Source organism: Lactuca sativa, chromosome 2, assembly GCF_002870075.4.
Source record: "Lactuca sativa cultivar Salinas chromosome 2, Lsat_Salinas_v11, whole genome shotgun sequence".
NCBI lineage: Eukaryota > Viridiplantae > Streptophyta > Magnoliopsida > Asterales > Asteraceae > Lactuca > Lactuca sativa.
In genome coordinates this window covers 100,567,142-100,589,497 of record NC_056624.2, presented here as the reverse complement: position 1 = coordinate 100,589,497, position 22,356 = coordinate 100,567,142, and the positions used below count along the sequence as shown (strand labels likewise).

General features: G+C 33.5%; 1 long non-coding RNA gene across 3 annotated transcripts; it reads right to left on the bottom strand.

Moving 5' to 3' along the window:
- Positions 1-17,331: 17,331 nt before the first annotated feature.
- Positions 17,332-22,147, bottom strand: LOC111894159 (uncharacterized). Of its 3 annotated transcripts, XR_008230212.1 has the most exons (10): positions 22,018-22,147; positions 20,750-21,282; positions 20,518-20,615; positions 20,150-20,243; positions 19,837-19,975; positions 19,573-19,664; positions 19,354-19,479; positions 18,692-18,762; positions 18,279-18,370; positions 17,332-17,542 (listed from the first exon to the last, which is right to left on the bottom strand). It is a non-coding gene; the product is annotated as an uncharacterized LOC111894159 (long non-coding RNA). The 3 variants fall into 3 exon arrangements; XR_002851104.3 differs by lacking the exon at positions 22,018-22,147 and having other exon boundaries at positions 19,573-19,660; positions 20,750-21,330; XR_002851101.3 differs by lacking the exon at positions 22,018-22,147 and having other exon boundaries at positions 20,750-21,327.
- Between the last annotated feature and the right edge of the window lie 209 nt (positions 22,148-22,356).

The window sequence follows — 22,356 nt, the reverse complement described above, 5'->3', positions numbered from 1 at the left end:
GGCTATCTTGGAATGTTGGCAAAAGTGATCAATGAATTCTTCTTTCATCTTGTCCCAAGTGGTAACTGATCCGGGGGGAAGTGACTTGAGCCAGCCTTTTGCAACACCTTTGAATGTCACCGGAAGCATACGAAGTAGCTGAGTCTCGCGGGGCACATTTGGAACATTGAAGTAATCAGCTACATCATTGACTTCATCCAAATTCTTGTAGGCATCTTCATGGTCTTTGCCATAAAAAGGTATTTCTTTAAGTAAAGCTAGGATATGACCCTTTAGCTCGAAAGTAGCAGTCGCAGGAATTGCGGGTTACACAAGTCCCGGGCCAGTGTCATCGCACATCCTCTTCTTCCATTCTCCCATGGGGATTTCATCAATGTTAGCCATTGTGATAGCTAACTCTTCCTCGGAATCGGTTTCGTGCTCGTATGTAGGCTCCTCTTCTTCCTCGGTCTCGTACTCAATATCTTCCTTAACCGGTTCGTCGATTACTAAAGAAGCGTTGGATGCTCCTGATTTGCTGCTCTTCTTTTTCCCAAAAACAGTCTTCAAATTGGAAAAAGGTGACTTCTTTGGTGTACTCGAGCTCTCCACGTCCTCTCCTTTGTTCCTTTTCAATGCGGATTCGGGATCTTCAAAAGGGGGTACCACCGGGGTGTTTGATCCTCTGGTCATGAAAGTCCTGAAACAAAAAATATAAAAACGTAAAAAGAACAAAAAAAGTGTACTAAAAAACCGAAAATTAATCTGCCAAATACACTTGTACTCGCCGAGTAGGTGCGACTGCACTCGGCGAGTATCAGTGTAATTTTGAAGAAATTTTAAACTTAATATTAAAACTAAAACAGATGCTAAAACCTAATTTCTAACTACTAAATTGCAATAAATTAACTTTGTGCCAGTAAACTCACACAAAGGATCGAAAAAATTAGGGATTAAATTAATTATTTAGAACTGTTCCCCGGCAACGGCGCCAAAAACTTGATGTGTGTAAAATACACTTGTTTTATTCCTACTTTTTATTAATAATTTAGCATACAAAGGCAGTGAACCTGTCTTTTAATGGTATAGTTGGATAAGTAGGGTGTCGAACTCAGGGAATGGAAAATTAAACTAATGGCTAATTTTAACTAAGCAATTACTGAAAGTAAAAGGTTTTTCTTCTATTTTTGCAAGACTAGAAATTTAAGCACACCATGAAACACTTAATTAACTAAGTAACTAAAGCAAACAACTAATTCACCAAATTTTATAAAGATGTTTCTATTTAGGTTCAACCAATTCACTCCTATGGTTATTTTGTATTTATGATAGATTAATTGTTATTGGCTACCAATTATAGTGGTTAGGTTCATGCTCATTACTCCTAACCCTTAGACAATTAATTAATTCAAGCAGTGATCAAGTGTTTAAGATAATTAATTCCCTAGATTAATAATTTGCATTAAATAAGATTTGTAGCGGTTAATCAATTTAGTGGTTAATCAATTAACCTCTTGTTTGATGGTTTCTCAAACAAGCTCACACATTAATATAACTATTGTTTCATTAATCTTAGTTTCATAATCATTATTCCTAAGCATATGATTAAGTGTTCACAAAGACATATGAGGTTAACAACTAAGAGATGTTCATGCAACTTAATTGTCTTCAAATTAACAGAAAATAGTTGTGATTAATGCATAAGGTTCTTTAACAAACTTAATTTAATAGATCACCAATAAACAATCAACCAAAAGCTAAGAATTAAACCATAGGAGTTCCTTGGTATTCCCCAAACAGAAACAAAAACGTATTTAGCTCATAGTTGCAGTAAAAACAAACATAAAAACAAGTTTAGCTAGATTAAACATACTAAATTCCTAAAGCTAAGTGGAATGATTAACCTAGTTGCTTTGATTCTTCAAAAGGTTGAAGATTAGAGTTCCTCAGCGCCTTCAAGGGTTCTCAATCGCAGATGGATCTTCAAAAAACGCCAGAAAAGTAGTCCCATCGGATAAAGGCTCGGTTTTATAGCTATCTCAAAACAGGGTGTACTCGGCGAGTAGCAGACCCAACTCGCCGAGTAGACTCGTAGTTATCCGTCTTAAATCAGGAGTCGTGGCTATCTTCTGGAATATTTTGATGGACTCGCCGAGTAGGCTCGTGTACTAGCCGAGTAGGTAAGTAGGCTCGTGTACTCGCCGAGTAGGTAAGCTTTTGTCCCTCAATCTTCATTCTTTGGTCTCTAATTTTTTTCCCTTGTTCCCTTTCACTCCCAAGCATGTCTTTTGGACTGAAAACAAAATTTAAACAATATTAAGTACCTTTTGTCCATATTATTCACATAACTAGTTAAAAATGAATAAAAATGTATGCTAAATAATTAACTAACTATGCACATATCAAGGACCCAACACAATATTTTTATAAATTGGAAGAGGGATGCCGTAATCCAAGCTATAAAATATTTGAAGGTAGGCGAATGACGATTCACTAATTTCCACCATGAAAAACGAAATAATTTATTAGGTTTTAATTGGATTTGAAACTCCTAGATCTTTTGAGATTCATTGAACTATTCAATGGCGTGTTTCAATCTCGAGTGTGCCCTTCAGTTTTTGTGACTGGGATGCCGAGGATGACAAAACAAAGTGTGAATAACCATGAAAATATACTTGGTACCTTAATGTTTTACCCCTCAATCAATGTGCCGGTTAACCACACGCGCTCCATCGATACTATGACAAACATTAAGTTACCATTTGTCTACCTTGTTAACTCAAGCTAGTGTTCCAGTTAACCACACGCACTCCACTAACCAACTTAAGCAAAGTGCAAAGTGTAATTTCATGGGTTAGCACCAAATTCACATTTTCCTAAGTAACTAAGATTAGGAATTTATAAAAGTTTAGTAACTTAGTATTTATCATTAATACTTTTAATGAAGGGAGAATTCTAGTCCTTGTCCTACCCATTCGGCTAACGACCCTACACCAATCAAGGAAGCGGTGGGTGAGAGTGGACACCCATTAAACTGCCATTTGATAGACATAAACCTTATACCCCCCTTATAGACCGGCTTCGTGAATGAGGCCTACTAACAGTAAGACTGACTTGCTATTATACATATATATATATATATATATATATATATATATATATATATATATATATATATATTAACTTATAATACTATAAAGTATAAGGGTTTAATTTTAAATTTTAAAATTCTAAGGGCTTAACTTGGAATTAAAGTATTCATGACGGAAAACTTTACAAATTCCAAAACTTGAGGGCAATTTTTGAAACTATTCAAAACTATTCAATTCCATAACTTATGTGTTTAAAGTAGTTTTAATTCAAAAAACTCTTCAAGTTCCATAACTTGAGGACAAGTTATGGAAGACTTTAAACTACTAAAAGAATATGACTTTCCTTTATTCAAAACCTATGTAAATATTTATGAGTTTTTATGAATCTTAAATGTGAATTTTCATATAACTTGAGGACAAGTTACAAAAACACATTTTAGAACTAACTCTTAGATTAATTTGGATTGAAAACAACAATTTCACATAACTTTTCTATTAATCTAAGCAACTCATAAGAACAAGATAATTTAATCAAACTTTTTCATGTAATTAGCCTAACCATTAAACTAATTCAAAACATGAATCTATTGACAAGTATCTTTGAAATTGGATTATCATGAACATTACCACATCAAAAACAGGTTTATAAGTTGAAAAACAGCTTAGGGTAATGTTCCTAGTCCAATTCCAGCCAAAACAGTAGAAGATATGCTATCTGGGGTTCCAACTCATCGAGTGCATGAACCAACTCGGCGAGTTGGATGAGTTTAGCCTTGGACTCGTCAATTTCCTTCATGGACTCGGCGAGTCTGCTAAACAGACAGCAACAAACTTCGATTTTCCAGCCAATTTTGCAAGTATAACAAGAAAACAAGCCTAGGCTCTGATACCACTATTGGGTTTTGAGCATTCTAACACTCCTAATTGTACATGCAAACCTAAATACCTTGGATCTATGTTTTCTCTATTATACATGCAAATATGAATATTCCAAGGTATTATCCTAACTAGCTTACAAAACATTGGTTCATATGGAATAATATAAGCTAGAAGACATACATTTTGATGTAGCTTGATTCCATGGAGACTGCCTCAAGTGTGACACGTCAAATGGTGCACACAACGTCAAATGCACTTGGAATAACTTAGAGAGAAATAAACCACTTCATGAAATTGGCTAGCCCTCACCATTCCTTCATAGTGTCTGATTTTTGGGAAGAATAAGATGCTTATATAGTGTGTCACAATTAGGGTTACACCATGTAAACCCTAATTGTAATGGCCTTTCATTTCCATGATCCATGGGTACAAAAACACCATGGAGTATCCTATGGGTTTTAGCCCAACTTGATAATCCATGGAGCATTATCCCACTATACAAGTATAGATGATTTACACAATCAACCCATATATTTAATTAGTCTCCTTTTGATCACTTAATTAATTCCAAATTAATTCTTGATCAATACTAATTAAATAATCTTATTAATATATCAGAACTTATAATATATTAACAAACCTTAAGTGTTATTTCTCTCATTTTAGTCTATCCAAATGCATGATGCCATGCAACCCAAATGGACCATGCCAATCGGGTCAAGTACATACCAATTATAGTTGTGGACTTAGACACTAATCCAACAGGTTGGGGGATAAGTAGAAGGGAATTAGCAATGGTTCGATATGGGCGGTCTGTCCGAGAGTCATGCCATGTCGAGACTTCATATTCTGGGTTAAGAAAGGATTCGTTCATCTTCGGGTTGGAGAGCCCTGTTAGGGTTGGTTTCGGTTGCCTTGGGAAGGTTTTGGTATGCTCGGGATTGTGGCCGTGTTGCTCAGGTTTTTGTCTGACGTGCCGAGGATGGTAAGGAAAGATTTCGAGGACGAAATCTAATTTAAGTGAATCAGTTCCCATTTCAGAGTGGTAATCAAGGATTGGGTATTAGCAGACTTATTACCCTTGAGGAATTGAGATCTGGACTCATTTGGAGGTGGATGATGTAATTTAGATGATCCGGGTGTTCGGTTTGTGTTTTGGAGCCAAAGGGTATTTTGGTAATATTTTAGCTCAGGCTTTTATGGAAATTGGATGTTTGTTTAGGAAATTGTAAGGCAAGTATGAGTTGATTAAAGCGTAGAGCTTCTTCTTAGCTTTTCATGGATATAAGGATCATTGAAATTAGATTTATAATGGGGAAGTTATGGCCTTCAGAGTATATTGGGGTTTAAGGAAAGCCCTAGTACGCAGGGCGTACCTAGGCTGTATGCAGGGCATACTAATACAAGTATCGGTATGCGAGGTGTATATTGGTGTACGCATAGTGTAATGCTAAGGGTGGATCGTGGATGTGAGACCTCGTACACTGGGCGTACGAGGAGTACACGGGGCATACGAGGAGTTAGAAGAAACTCTAATTTAGGGTGTTGTACCCTATATAAACACTTTAAGTCTTTAGGCCTGACCTCTCTACCAGCCTCCGAGCCCCTAAAACCCCAAAAATCTTCCCTTAGCCTCCATGGTCATGTTTTTGAGCTCATTGTGTGCATCTTGGTGATTTTTGGCTCATATTCAAGAAGAAGGAGTTTGGTGAAGGGTTGTAGACCAAGGAAGAGCTTGTGTATCTTGATTCTCTACTTCATTTCCAACTTGTTTGAGGTAAAAAGCTATGACCTTGCTCATTATAACCTTAGATCTAGTTTTTATGGCTTTTGGACCCTTTTTGGCCCCATGAATGAGATCTAGTGGTTAGACACCACTCCAGGAGCTATGAGTTGCCACTCTTGGTGTTTCTAAGGTTCAAAGTCCATAAAGTTGACATTTAGGGTTTATAATCATCTACGCATTATATTATGTCCATTTTATGAAAGTAAGGTGCTATATCTTGAATTGGTTCTTTTGGGGCATGGAAAGTCACCAAGTCAATGCCTTTATAGTTTTAGACGTTTATTAAGAAGTAGACATGTGGTTTAGACTTCTGGTCTTAATCATTAAGTGCTTAATGAGGGTTTTGGCTTATTAGGTGAGTATGTTGGGTGTAAAAGTCTGTACGCACGGCGTACAAGAGATTTAGCATCTACGCTTTGCGTACAGCTGAGTACGCCCCACGTACTCAGTAGGATTGGACTTCGATATTGGGCTTCGGTTTGGGACATCTTTTGGGCTTAGTTGTCTTGGGCTTTTTTGGGCCATCAGGTTTCGGGTGGATAATTATTTTGACAAGGCCTACAATGGGTTTGGGTCCAATTTGGAAAATTGTGCCATAAATTGCTCCTTGGGTGGTAAAGTTGGTATTTGGGCCTTTTGGATTATTTGGTTTGGGCTTAAGTCGTGGTCCAAACTAGGTAAGGGGTAAATTGGTCATTTATCCTAGTTATGGTCTACTGGTTTGGATGGGAATCCAATTGTTAATTGAATGTTATTTGATATTGATAGTTCGGGGATCTATCAACCAATTGCCAAGGATTATCTGTTTGATTCGGTAGTGCGAGGTGAGTTTCCTACTGGGTTTAGCGGGTCGAAGGCTTCAATGCTGGCCTATGGTTTATATATTAGGATGCTAGATGTCTGTGTGACTCTTGCATGTGTTGTGTGATGGTATGCTTACCGGGTCGAGGCCCAATTCCAGGCGGGGCCTGATGAGTATATTGTATGCTAGTTATCAATATGTGTTTTTATGCTTACTGGGCAGGGATCGATGATTGTATGGTATCCTATGGTCTTTATGATTATTGAATGTGTTAGTAAGACTATATTTTTATATGATTATAGGGTTATATGTTTATGTGTATATCGGGTGGCACCCAATGTCAGGCGGGGACTGGTGATTAACAGATCTGTAATCCGAGCTGGGCCCGAGGCCGAGTGGGACTCAATATCGGGGGAGGGTCGATGGAGGGCGGGGGCCCAATATGTGATTTATGTATGTGTGGTATGTGGTATCTTAGGGAACTCACTAAGCTTTGTGCTTATGGTTTTCAGTTTATGTTTCAAGTACTTTGGTTTTCAAATGGAAGAGCTCGGAATGATTGCAGAGCACACACCACATGTTTCCGTATTCTGTGATTTACTCTGATATGATGATGTTTTGGATAAATATTGATCACTTTGGTTTTGTGGAAATGATATGTATTAACGGTTTATTAATTTAAAAACAAAAATTTTATGGTATTATTTTGGGAGCTTACAATTCAGGCAAGGTTGAGGTCGTGAGGAGGTGGGAAGGTTCCGAGGTTGCCATCTGAGATTCAGAGTTTCCTTGGGTTGACAAGATATTATCGAAGGTTCATTCAGGATTTCTCCAAGATAGCGGTTCCTCTGACTCGGTTGACTAAGAAGACCGTCATTTTTCGCTAGGGGACTGTGCAACAGGAAAATTTTGAGACCTTGAGGCAGAGGTTGTGTGAGGCGCCAATTTTGACTCTGTCGGAGGGTGTTGAGGACTTTGTGGTTTATTGTGATGTGTCAATCACGGTTTTGGGTGCAGTTCTGATCCAGAGGGGTCGTGTGATCGCTTATGCTTTGAGGCAGTTGAAGCCTCATGAGGCGAATTATCCAACACATGATTTAGAATTGGGGGTTGTGGTTTTTGCCCTCAATATTTGGCAACATTACCTTTATGGGGTCCGTTGTACTACTTACACGGATTACAAGAGCTTGAGGTATCTGATGGATCAACCGAATCAAAAGATGAGGCAGCACCGGTGGTTAGATGTGGTGAAGGGTTATGATTGTGCGATCCTTTACCATCCGAGGAAGTCCAATGTGGTGGCCGATGCTCTTTGCCACAATGCGGTTGCGGCTCCGATCGTGGATATTTGTTTGAGGATGACCGGGATTACTTCGCTTTTGGAGCGAATTTGAGAGGCTCATATCGAGGCTATGAAGGAAGAGTACCAGAAGAGTGAGCGCATAATGGGTCAAGTGGCTTCCTTAGGTTATGATAGCCGATGGTTATTTAATCTTCATCGGAGAGTATGGGTTCCGTATTGGGGTGGTGTGTGTCAGGTTCTGATGGAGGAGGCACACAAATCGAGATTCTCCATTCATCCCGGGGAGACGAAGATCTATAGAAATCTTCGTCCTAATTATTAGTGGCCCTGCATGAAGCGCGATGTAGCTTGGTATGTGGAGATGTTCTTAACTTTCAGGAAAGTCAAAGTCGAGCATTAATGACCTCATGGAAAGAGGCCGCTGTTAGATATTCTTGTTTGGAAATGGGAGGAGATTAACATGGATTTCATTACAAAGTTACCTTGGATTACGCGCGTAGTGGATTCGATTTGGTTCATCCTTGACCGATTGACCAAGAGCGCACATTTTATCCCGATTCAGGAGACTATCTTTGTGGAGAAGTTGGCTGAGGTATATATCAGGGAGGTCGTAGCACGACATGGGGTGTCGGTTTTAGTGGTTTCAGACAGGGATGTTCGTTTTACTTCCAGATTTTGGAAGAGGTTTCACGAAGAGTTGGTTACTCGTCTCCATTTCAGTGCGGCTTTCCAAGCACAAACTAACGTTCAGAGCGAGTGGACTATTCATACCTTGGAGGATATGCTTCAAGCATGTGTTTTAGATTTCGGTGGGAGTTGTGATACGTATCTTCCGTTAGAGAAATTTTTCGTATAACAACAACTATCACGCCAACATTGATCGACCTCCTTTTGAGATGCTCTATGGTAGGAAACGAAGGAACTCGATATGTTAGGGTGAGGTCGGTCAATGAGTCATGGGGAGTACCAAGGTGGTACTCAAGACTAATGAGTTGATTCAGCAGGTTCGCAATAGACTCCAGATATCTCAAAGTCAGCAGAAGAGTTATGCCAACAAGAGCCAATCATATCTAGAGTTCCATGTTGGGGATATGGTTCTCTGGAACGTGTCACTTTGGAAAGGTGTCATTTGATTCAGGAAGAGAGGCGAATTGGGCCCCAGGTTCATTGGTCCTTTCAGGGTAATGGATGATTCCGCCATGGTTCTATAGGAGGATATTTAGGTGGATAACCGCCTGAATTATATCGAGAGACCGATGATGATTCTTGACCGGAAGACGAAAACCTTGAGGAACAAGGTTGTTGAGTTAGTGAAGGTCCGGTGGCAACACCGCAAGGGTTCAGAATGGATGTAGGAGCCGGAGGATAACATGAGGGAGCATTACCTAGAGTTATTTGGGGCAGCAGACTTCGAGGACGAAGTCTGATTTAAGTGGGGGAGAATTGTAACATTCAGGTTTTGGTAAGTTTCCTTTCAGCCCCTTTAATGAAAATTGTTAACATTTTGGTCCCAGGCAAGTATGCAGGGCGTACTAGCTCATCAGTTGATTGCGGGCTTCACCTACATACGCAAGGCGTACATGGAGTACGCATGACATACGTGGTGCGAGGGGCAAACCCTAATTTTTAGGGTTTGTACCTTATTTAAACATCATTATAGCACCTCTTGGACATTTATTGACCAACCTTCATCATCTTATGCCCTGAAAACGAAACCCTAAGTACCGCTTGTGAGTTTTGAGCTTGTAAGTGAGATTTTTGTGGTATTTTAATGAAAGAAGAAGAAAAAGAACTCTTGGTGGTTGCTGTGGAGTAGGTTGGGCTTATAGATCCAGCTTCATCATCATCATTTCAAGCCATTTGAGGTATAAAGTTTTCTACATGATGTTTCATTACGTTAGATTTAGTTTTGGGGCTTAGCTTATGCATTTTTAGGTCTTTTGAGTTAAAGTTGAGTTGTTGATCTACTCCAGAAGGCATGGATGTTAGATCTTAGCTCCATTAAGGCACCATGTTCATAAAAATGCAAACTTTATGGAGGATATTGGTCCATGCATGTATTAAGGTCTTTATTAAGCTCCTTTATGAGCTTTAAGTCCCATTAAGCCATGCATGAGTGTAAAGTTGCCAAATTTACATATTAAGTTACCCTTAGAGACCAGATCTGAGAGTTTGGCAAAAGGTCTTAACTGTTTTAGTGATTAATGAAGTAGTTTGGGAGCCTGAGGCGTATGTTGGGCATACGAGCTGAGTACGCACCGCGTACTCAGCAGATGGACGTTTAGACTTGGCAATTCTCGGTTTTGGGCCATAGTTTGGGCTTTTAAGATTGTGCTTTGTTGGGCCATTAGGCTTCTACTTTAGGCTTTTAACTAGTATATTGGGCTTCCTTGGATTTAGGCCCATGATAGGTTTTGGGCAAAATTTGGAAGATTTGGCTATATTGGGCTTTGGGTTGGCATTTAGGATTTGGGCCTTTTGAGTAGTTGGATTGGGCCTGGGTTTTGGGTCAAGTAAGGAAAATGGATAAAATGGTCTTTTACCATGGTTATGGGCTAAGTAGCTTAGATATTTGCTTACGAGATCGAATTATTAATTGGATATTATTTTGATGATGACAGCGCGAAGGTTTTCTGGACTAGCAGACCGAGATTCATTTGAGTGTTTCAGCAACTATAGGTGAGTTTTCCTCACTGTGTTTAGTTGGTCGAAGGCACCAATGCGGCCCATGGTTTGTTATGTTTAGGATGCTAGATGTTTGCGTGACTCTTGCGTATGTAATGTGTTTGTATGGTTGCCGAGTGAGGCCCGATGACCATTCTGTATGCTATTTATCTTTGTGATTATTGCATGTGTTATGTGTTTATATGTATATTGGATGGGGCTCATTATATGTTTATTATTTATTGTATGTGGTATTTTTGGGAACTCACTAAGTTTTGTACTTACGGTTTTTGGTTTATGTTTTCAGGTACTTATGGCCCGCAGGGGAAGAGCCCCAGATGATTGAAGTGCACACACCACCTCGTTCCATATTTTTTGTTACTCTGATGTTATGGGATGTAGTTGATACACTTTGTTTCACCATGGTTTTTATGATGATGTTTTGGGTAATAGTTTTATTAATTTAAAAACGAAAATTTTTGGTTTTAATTTTTGGGACGTTACACCTCGTTAGGAAAGTTCCCTTTCTAAAAAACCTAATAGCATTGACTTGTTTATTATCTTTTATATTTATAAAAATATGATATGTTTTCAAATTATAAATTATATGAGAGGTTTTATAAATTTTATCAACAAAATGTGCAACACCATTGCAGCTATGGTACACAGTACTGAAATATATATTTTATATGAATGAATAAATTTCTTAAGTAGAAGAATTACATCTCTTTATAAATAGTTAAGAAGACTAACCATTGAAATGTAATAATTTATAAAAATTCTAGAAATTACTGTTGGAATTCCTTTTTTCTACATTTTAATGGTGGTCTGACATTTCTGCATTTTAATGAGAGAGAGAGAGAGAGAGAGAGAGAGAGAGAGAGAGAGAGAGAGAGAGAGAGAGAGAGAGAGAGAGAGAGAGAGAGACTCACATTAGTTATTTATTTTCTTTTCCATTTAAATTAAATAAAAAACATAAAAAATATATCATAAGTACATTACATCATTTCAATTTACCGAGACACTGAAAACATAAATAAATTATCTCAAAAGAACCATGAAGCGAAAAAAATCAAGATTTGGACTAAATATCGGAAAAAATACATATGCAATTTTGTCTTCACTAAATTATAGTGACATCTTTTGTAATTTATTTTCTATAGATGAATCGATGCCAACTTATAAAAGTATTGTGGTCAAAGTCTTAAATCCCAAACTATTGTCACTAAGGCTTAAAACCCAAAAGTTTCGTATTTATAATATAGTTGGTTTTTATTAAATATAATAAAGGTGAAACTCGTAACAAGTCTTAGAAGATTAACAATTAAAGACGGTTTAATTAATATCAACTTTATGTTGTATGTTAATTAACAAAGTCTATTACGATTTGATTTGAAGATTATTTTTTTATTATTATCTCAATGTTTTGGATGTATGTTATTATAAAAAGTATATGAGCATATCCCGTCAAACTTGAGTGCAAAAGATTATGGCATCTCATGCCAAATCAATAATGGATAATAATTGTAAACTTTGGAATACTAGTAACTCCTATTAGTAAGTTATTACATTAGTTAATAAAGATCTTAATATTTAATATTTTACTAAAATATTAAAGTTATTGCAATGAACTGTCTTTATCGTAACTGAAATAATATTAATACTAATTAATTAATTAACTATTTTAAGGTTAGAAATAATTTTAGATATTTTCTAGTATTAAGAAGAAAGAATTTATGATGGTGCCCACTTTGTTTAGTAGTGAAGTCAACTGTAGTCTCGTTATAATTTTCCAAGGACTTGGATAGTATTTTCAATTATTATAAATCATACAATTATGAACTTGCTATTTTTCTTTAATTTTATTATTAATAGGATCTTGGATAGTATTTTCAATTATTATAATTCATACAATTATTAACTTGACAGTTTTTTTAAAATTTTTATTATTAATAGAATCTGTCAAAAATCATATAAGGGTAGAGGGTATCCTTATTCTGGAACAAAAAAAAACCGAAAACAGAAATTCAAATAAATATGAACAAAAACCGGACCGGTTATGCCATTACGAATCCTGTTTCGGTACATGCATAACCAATTCTGATTCAGGTATTAACCGAGAAGGATTGGAAAACTTGCACAATCGGTTTTGGAACCGAATAAAACCGGAAAAACTGAGTTGTTTTGGTATATATATATATATATATATATATATATATATATATATATATATATATATATATATATATATATATATATATATTTTCAGGGAGTTTTTGGTACTATAGTTTTTTTTTTCCTTTATTGTAAACATTCGACAGAAAATTGCAAATAGTGATTCCACTTTGTAAGTACTTGACTAAGCTGAAATATAATAAATTCCCTTTTCTTTCCTTATCGAAGGCACTAATACTATAAAAAAATTGAGATAAAAATCCAAGTATTTCTGTTCATCTGGTCGGATATAATTATAATTCAAGTTAAATGATCAAAGTAAATAAACTTTGACAAAACAAAAAAAGAAAAAATTAATAGGTTGTTTTAAAACTATTAGTCGTAATACTAAGTTTTGTTGCAACGCCGATTACTTTAAAATAAAAAATAAATAAGACGTTTCATTTCCGGTTCTTTTAGAACCGGTTAAGCACTAATCCGGTTGGACAAGACCAACAATACATGAAATTTCATATTTCCAACTCACTCAATCCGCTCATTATTTTTATTTTAAAATAATTAGAAAGTGTTGGAAAATTTAGTATAAATATTTATATTTTTACTAACTTTTTGGACCTATATAAATATATACATATGTTGTAAATATAACTAATTCTAAGTGAGTTTGTGTTCTTCTCCATAAGGACTTCCAAACGATATATTATATGTCCAAAATAGAGTATATGTTAATGAAATATAGATACTCAAATATGAGTATTTGAGAATAAATTTAGCAAAAAGAGAAGAATGTGGGAATGATTCCCACATTGGTAGAAAGACCAAACCAAAATATTGATTGAAACGGCAGAGAAAAACAACACCGTGCTTGTAAAATTTAAATAAAAATATATAGACTTTTATTTTTTCACAAAAAAAAAATAAGAAGCTTCTAAAACTATAAAATCTATCTAAAAAAATCAACATGTTTTAGTTAAAGTTTTAATTTTAGATTATGTTTTGAATACTTGTTGAGAATTAGCTTTTAATTTTACTTTAAAAGTTAATTTTACTTTAAAAGTTATTTTTGCCTGAAAAATTAATTGATAATTGATAAACTAACCAATAAAATAATAATATTGGTAAATACTAGATGGTAAATTAGATGTCTGATATATAAAAAGAATACTTAAATATATAATTAAAAACTAATGTTACATTACACAAGATATTATTACAAAAAATAAATATTATAAATTACGAGAAAATTACAAAATTAGTCAAATACACTAATTACCTTACAAAGTTAGCCAAAAAAAAAAATGAAAACTGCAAAATAACCACGAAAATCGCAGATGGAAAAGACTCATCTGCGATTTGGCCCCTTCCATCTACGAATGTACAAGCGCCTAAAGCACAGCTGCGCTTTAGACACTTGTACATTCACGGATGGAATAGTCCATTTGCGATTTTCATGTTCCAACTGCGATTTTTCGAAAAAAAAAAACTATAAAACCGTTTTTTTTTTTTTCAGTTTTCACTTTTCAAGATAGAAAGACTCTCTCTCTCTCTCTCTCTCTCTCTCTCTCTCTCTCTCTCTCTCTCTGCGATTCCCTGTGACGATTTGTTGAAAAAAATGAACGATTTTTTCAACAATCCCGAAAATATGGTTAAATTTTAACTTTTTTTATGTTTTAATTAACATTTATTTAGTATATTTCTTTATTATTTTATTAGTTATTGTATTAGTTAGTGTAAAAAAATGAAATTATATTGTTTATGATTAGGTATTTTTGTTGTACTTGATAGTTTTAATATTATTTATTGGTAAACTTAAAGTTTAAATGTTATTTTGTTAGTGGTTGTATAATATACAAGTATAGACTGCATAGAATGTGCATTGGCTAGTTGTACATTTCGTAAAATGGTTAGAATATGTTTTTTTTTTTAAGTTCTTAGTTAAATAAATTGTTACCATAATGTTTACCAAAATATTTGGTTAGTGGTTTAAGTTGATAAATTGATATAGTTGTTGTATGTATAACTTGAAAAATTATATATACGTATCGTATAAGTGGTTTTATAACTTGAAAAATTGTATCGTATAAGTGGTTTTTTAAGTTCTTAGTTAGAATATGTTATTTTTTGTTTGTATAGTTGTTGTATGTATAACTTGAAAAATTGTATATAACTTGAAAAATGGTTATTTTTTGTTTGTAAAGTTAGAATATATTATTTTATCGTATAAATGGTTTTATAACTTGAAAAATGGTTAAAATAATTTTTACAATATGTTTACAATAGTCGTTTGTATATTTGTCGTATAACTTGAAAATTTATATATATTTGTTGTTTAAGATGGGAAATTGTTATAGATGGTTAGAATATTTTATTTTATATAGTTGTCGTTTGTATACTTGTCGTATAATTTGGAAAATTGTTTATATAGTTGTCGTTTATATAGTATGTTATTGTTTTTCAGCGTAAATATATAATATAATTTATTGATTAATAATCTGTTATTTTAAAATGAAATAGTTGTTTAGTTTTCTAATATTTATTGTTTTTTGTACAACATGATTATAATAATTTCAATGTTAAAGCTATTGTCAACTTAAAAAGATCGGAGTGTAACATATGGGAAGTATTTCATGTGTTAGATGGTGCCAGACGTGATATTTTTAGCGATACTGTATTTGGTTACTTGTTGGACGTCCCTCGTTTACAAGGGGACATATTGTTGTTCCACAAGATGTTTCTTCATCAGATACGGTCGGACGCTGTTTTATCTCCAGATGGGATAAAACGATTATATTTTAGAGTGGGTGTTACGAAAATGGTATATGACTCGGAAGAGTTTTGTTTGATAACCAGGTTGAATTTTGGGGAGTATCCAAAAAATATCGGGAAAAAGTGTCAGACAAAATAGTTAGTAGTAAAAAAAGATGTTTTTTGCGTGAACGACTATTTCCGAACTATACAAATAGTTCGGTGAAAATCGGTGACCTGAAAAGTTTTATTTTAAATCAACAATTCTTAGAAGTTGGCGACGCTGATGCAGTTAGAGTATGTTTGATATATATTTTGTGTGAAGGTTTTTTGGGAAAATAAATAAATGATCGGGTGCCGCAGGATTGATTTTTTTTACTGAGAATTTGGATGTCTGAAACATATATTTTTTTGTTTACTTTGAAAGTTTCATATTATTAATGTTAACTAGAAAGGTTACCCCCGCTACGCGGGGGCAGAAGCTTTCAATGTTGTTTCTGAATTGATAAATATGACAGACGTAGAAAGTGCAAGGATGAAAAGTCTGGGCTTTGCCCTGGACCGTTTTTTTTCATGTTTTTATGAAAAAATGTAAACGTTTTTGCTGCAAGGATCAGAAATGTCAATACGGATAAAGAATTAAAGGGATAGGAATTAACAAATTTTTAGAAAAGGGTGGTGTAGGCTGACAAAAAACTAATGTAAACCTAAGGATTTTGACTCCTTCAATCCATCATCTCACTGATCATTCGTAGATAGGTAATCAGCTGTAAAATATCTCGAACTTGGACGTCTTTCATATCTATGTAGTGTAGATATGTTATGTCTGTATGTGAAGTAATGCTTTGTTTCTTATATAAGTGATTAATATGGAGTTTTACTGTGGTTTTGTAAGTGATGGCATGATAGTCACATTAGTGTTGTGACATGTATGCTTCAATTAACAATTTTGTGGCAATACTATATCTGTTTTAGGTAAGTAAGTTATAAGATATCAAATGATGAACCCATATTGGAAAAGGTTTTTTTCTTGTTTATTTTGATGTTATTTTTAATTACCATCTAACTTTTATTCTACGTCTATTAAGACAATTGAAGAAACAGTTTATTAGTTAATTAGATTTCTGTATTTTAAATATATGTGTGTTTTAAATTATGGGCATTAAGTGATAAAGACGTGTGAAAAGATGTTCTTTCTTTTCTTTTTATGTTATTTTTTAACTGTTATCTAATTTCCGTTATTAAAAAAATTTTAATAAACAATTTATTTATATTTTCGTATTTGAAATTGGAATTTAATAGTGTAAGTTTTGGTTAGGTTATTGAAGCCTCGACACATTATTAAGACTATGCTAATGAGGTGTCTGCTTAAAGTGACAGTTTGGTGGCGATAGTATGGCTATCTAGGATGTATAAGTTACATATAAACGCACTTAAAATATCTTATCTCTATTTCTCCTGTTCTTTTTTGTTTCATTAATAATTTTAATGGCGGGTTCCAAAAAAAACTTAAAAATTCTTATTTTGTTTTGCATATTCTTAATCGCTTTATGAGTCAATTACTTTAAATATCTTTAAAAAAAAAACATAATATATAGGGAACTTTTTATATTGGTATGTAATATTATGTATTTCAATAGTATACATATTAACATTTAATTATAACAGTGCATATTTAATTATAGTATTGTAATTTTTTGATAAAGGACGCATACATTATTTTATTGGAACATATAATAATCTAAATGTCCTTGTCATGATTCTTATTTTGTAAATCTAAAATTTAATATAATGTTTTGGGTATATGTAAGAAAGTTTTGGTTATTGTGGAATCTGCATTCTAACAATATTATAAGGCTTTTATAAATAACCTGAGAAGTGCCCCGCATTGTGGGGGTTCGAAGCCTTCAATGAAAAGTTAATTTCCATTGTTGTATGTTAACAATATAAAATATGATTATATACATGGATTAAAGTTTAAAAATATTAACATCCACAAATAAATAAGTAATTTGTAAAAATACAATGCAAATGGTACTTTAGATATTTGACTAAAGACCTGAAGGTTGATATTTACCATCTCTCCTCTAAATCCACACCTCCTAACACAATATACCCTACAAAAAAAATATATGCATTAATGGAAGCTATCATAATATTCATGCGACTTTTGTGAGAGGGTGTTTCCTAATATCTCATATTAACAATGTGTTTTAAGTATACACCTTTTGAATTTTGTTTTCAGCAATTTATTTGACTTTTTTTTACCAAAAACAAAAGCACATTGCTATTTGTCATATTTTTTCATATTTAGGTGGTATATATATACTAAATAGCACTGTACTTTGACCTTATGTTTTTTTTTGTTTTTGTTTCTTGCAGTTTATTTATATTTTTACCAAAAACCAAAATACGTTGCATTATAAATTTCATCTTAAACAAATCAAGTAAATATATTTGAAATTTGATGAGAAAAATATAAACAGCTCTAAATTATTGTTATGAAGAATTTAAAAGTTTTATGTAAACATTATAAAAAAAATTAGTTATGACAATACAAAGTATGACCACATGGCCCAATATTAAATAGTTTCATTTTTGTTTTTGCAAATTTATTTAGAAAAATATTAATTTCGATTTTGATATTTTTCTTTTTTTTTGAAATAGTATTAATTCTGTAATGTGTTTTTACGGCCTCCAAATCACGTTCTTGGCCCGGTCCTACAACTCAGAGTGATGGATTACAACAAACCATCAAACTGGGAAAATATTATTATGTCTTTTGGGAGAAGAAGAAATCGTTACATTGTTCAAGTAATCTGATTATTCAATATTATATGACCTTAAAATTACCTTAATATGAGTTTCCATGAACCCTTTTAATCAGGGCTTTGAATAGTTGGAACAGTCGACTCACCATCTTCGTCATCACCCGAATCTGCTGGCTGCAATTTTAGATCATTATAAGTAAAAACTAAATAATAAAAAATGTAAAATGGATGTCAATGAACGCATAACTTTTCAGCGTCATGGTCTGAAATGTACTTTTAGATTTCATCATAACCATCAAATAGCCTAAAAAGTTTATCAGGGAGGGTCAAGCCATGAATGTAATTGTTTTTTTTACCACAAAATCAAATGATCCATACAAAACACTTAAAAGAAGGAGGGTAAAATGGTCATTACAATTAGTGAAAGATGAATAATCACATATACTATTCACATCGTACATATAACAAAAATATCATGATAGTAAGCTACTTTACCGAACGTTCCCCACTTCTTGGTAAAGAGCTCGGGGTGTGCATACGTTGTCGTATTCTTTCAAAAGCTCAACCTGGAATGTAATTCAACAATGAAATGGAATCCGTGATTGCATTCTATGATGGTTATGCTTTGTATGTATTTATATTTATTAGTTATTTTAAAAATATAAGATGAATATTTTTCAAAAGAATTGTCACCAATATTTTTGTCATAGAAGAAATTACCTTATAGCAGTGACATAACTTTTATTTACAAAAAACAAAATTAAAGATAATGAATAAAATAATGGATTTTTTTCAAAAAGAGTTGTCATTAAAGTCACACATAAATAAAAATAGTTTATATCCCAATTTTTCATTCCATGAAGGAATGAAAAAGAAAAACATTGGCCAAGGAATGAAAGTAACAAAACAAAAGGAATCGGAATAGCCTATTGATTCCATTCCTTCCAACATTCCGATGGAATAAACCATTCAATTCCTTCCTTGATTCCAATATACCACACACTATCATATTATATTTAGCAAATTGAAACAACTCCACTGGTAGCAAATAGATGTGCAACAGCAAAGAAAAGCTATGTGAAACCCAAAATACATGTTAACAGATTAATTTGAGCCAAAAAGAAGAAAAATCAATCATTACAATAATCAGCCATTACCTTAATAAACCTTTGATCTTTTGAAGCATAACATCCTCATAAATATTAAACTCTGACTTAAAATGTTGCAGGAAATCCTACTACCTTCCTAGTAGTGCTTCAGATTTTTTTTGTACCAAATAAGAACTGAAACACACAGGAGTTTGAAGTTTTAGTAACATAGAGTTTTTCATGAAAATAAATCAAGAAAATGAGGATCATAATGCAATTTATTCTTACCCTCGAGCCATAAAACTCAGCAGGATCAAACCAAGTTATAGCATTATCTACACTTGCATCAAATGCGTTCTTACAAGCTTTCATCATCCTATCTACAATCGGCCAGAGGAGAAACCAGGTCCCAGTATCATTTTCAGTCAAAAACCAATAGATAATAGAGCACATAAGCTTAAAAAAGTTCACTGGGGACTTTTCACGAACACATGGTGGACAATTTTTCAATATTTAATCAAACTTAAATTTTCAAAATTTAATCAAACTTACCATCCTATTTGAAAATTGAAATTGTTCCAATAACTGGTATGGGCTCATGAGAAAGCTCCAAGCGCAAGCTTTGTGAACTTCAAATCAGAACCACCCGACTTCACAAATTTATCTTCCTCGTCGTTCAACCCTTCTCTCGCTAAAAGCAAAGTTATAGACATTGGTTGGTTGTATGCTTTAACTACTAATCTAAGTAAAAACATTAATTTTTTATGTTCGATGCATAAATTCTCCACACCCACCACTACCAAGGAAAGTAAAATGACACATCTAGTCCATTATATTAATTCTATATTAGGGAATGAAGTCGTACCTCACTGTTGCATCCTGCAAACTCCCAATACGAAGATACCCTTTTTTTTCAACTTATTTTATTACCTCGCACCCACAAGTAAACTGTCTCGTATCTGAAAAATTTAAGAAATTGCAAAATATTAAGATCGAAACCGAGTTTTAGAGATTGAAATTGAGATAAAGAGTAAGGTAAAGAGGATGAAATCCTCAGACACTTGCTTGTGTTTCTGATTTTAACCTATATCAAAATAAACATGTACCAATTAAAAGAAAACAAAAAGAGATGGATTAGGTATATTACTGATGGAAGAATCGAGAAAGCAATTAGCATAAACATAAGAAAATAGGCAATCAATGTAATTATATAAAACATTAATCCCTATTTACCTTTGTTCCATTGTAAGCATATCTCTCGTCAATTGGTCGATTCTTGTCTTCTTCAATTGTAATTCAGCAGCCATCTGACCTAAAACCTTTCACGGATGCTAGTAACCGGAAAAGAGAACATGAGAAAGGGTTTTAATATAGTTTTGAAATTCAATTCACGTGTGGCGGATTAACTGTTTTTTTATTATAATATATAAACCACTTGAATTTCTTTTGGGTTGATCGTATTTACCTTACACCCAAGTGAGCAGATACGGAAGGAATCGAGAAGACTGCGGCTTTTCGTTCAAGAAGACTACCTTCACACTGTTGATTACATAGGTCTGTACTGAAGTGATGTCCAAGTGTTTCTAATCACATCGTCATATGCCGACCTTAGAACACCCTTTCAACATACCAGAAATATGTGCGACAGAACTCGCAAACACAAGTACAGTCACCAGAATCGACATATTGAGGAAGGCCGGAAAAGAATGCGAGATGTCGAGACCTGCGAGACCGAGGAGCAGAGGAGGACGAAGCAGCTGCAGATGCCCGCTTGGCCGGAACAACCATAAGAAACAGGTGCATCAAACAGAGACGCTAACGTAAAAAAAACAAAATAGCATAAAGAAAATATAGAAACCCAACGGAGAGAAATTACCTGGGGAAGAAAAGAACGAGCAACAAAATGAAAAAGCGACGGAGTTTCAGCGAAGAAGAAAGCGGAAGAAAGAAGAGACTACCACGTGGAAAGTGAAGAACAGGGAAAAATACACGTATAATCTACAATGATTCGTCAGCAATCAATGGATGAAGAAATAAAAACAAACCAAAAAGAAAGCAATTATAGTGTAGCAAACAATAGACAACTTTTAAAACAAAGAAAGACAATAAGAGGATAATAGGAGGGGAAGATCTGTCAAAAAGGAAGCAAAGATACTGTAGCTAACAATCGACGATTTTAATATATATATATATATATATATATATATATATATATATATATATATATATATATATATATATATATATATATATATATATATATATATATATATAGAGAGAGATAATTTTATAAATTAGAGATAATTTTATAAATTAGAGATAATTTGGTCTTTGGTCATTTAAAAAACAAATAGTTTTGTTTTTAGATAACGTATCTGTTTGTTTCGAATTTTTATACTTGCTCTTATGAACCGTCTAACATCATGAATATGATTATTGTTTAAATTTGTACCTTGATTAGTAGTTTTATAAGAATCTTTAAGATTTTGCTCAGAGTTATTTATAGATTCTTGGATTTGCTGTATTTTTAAAAGAATATTTCTATTAGGAATACAATTCATCAAGATTTTGTTAGACATAATTAAATGATTTAAGCATGAATTTGATTATTAAAAACGAGTACTATTTTAACAAAAATTTCAAATCTTGTAGAATTAATAGTTAGAATAACTCGAAATGAAATTATCATAGAAAAATAAAAACAACACAACGATAAAATATTTTAGATAATACCTTCTTGAATTAGGCTTGAATTACAATCAGTACATACTTCTGGAGAAAGAATTATTTGAAAATCTAAAGACTTTGAACATCTACTAGTAGAAAGAGAGACTCTTGGGGATTTTTTAGACATGAGATGAACATTCTTTAGAGAATGAATTTTTTCTTGTGTCTTCAACTAAAGGATAGTCTCTATTTATAATCATCTTGGAGTCTTCAAAGTCTTGAAATCATGTAGTGATATTTTTCACCGTAAGAACCCATGGCCAATCAATAGAAATAATTACTTGTAAGTGGTTGTCCTTGAAAGTGGTTGTCATTCATCTTTTGAAACAATTGTCGTTTGTAATC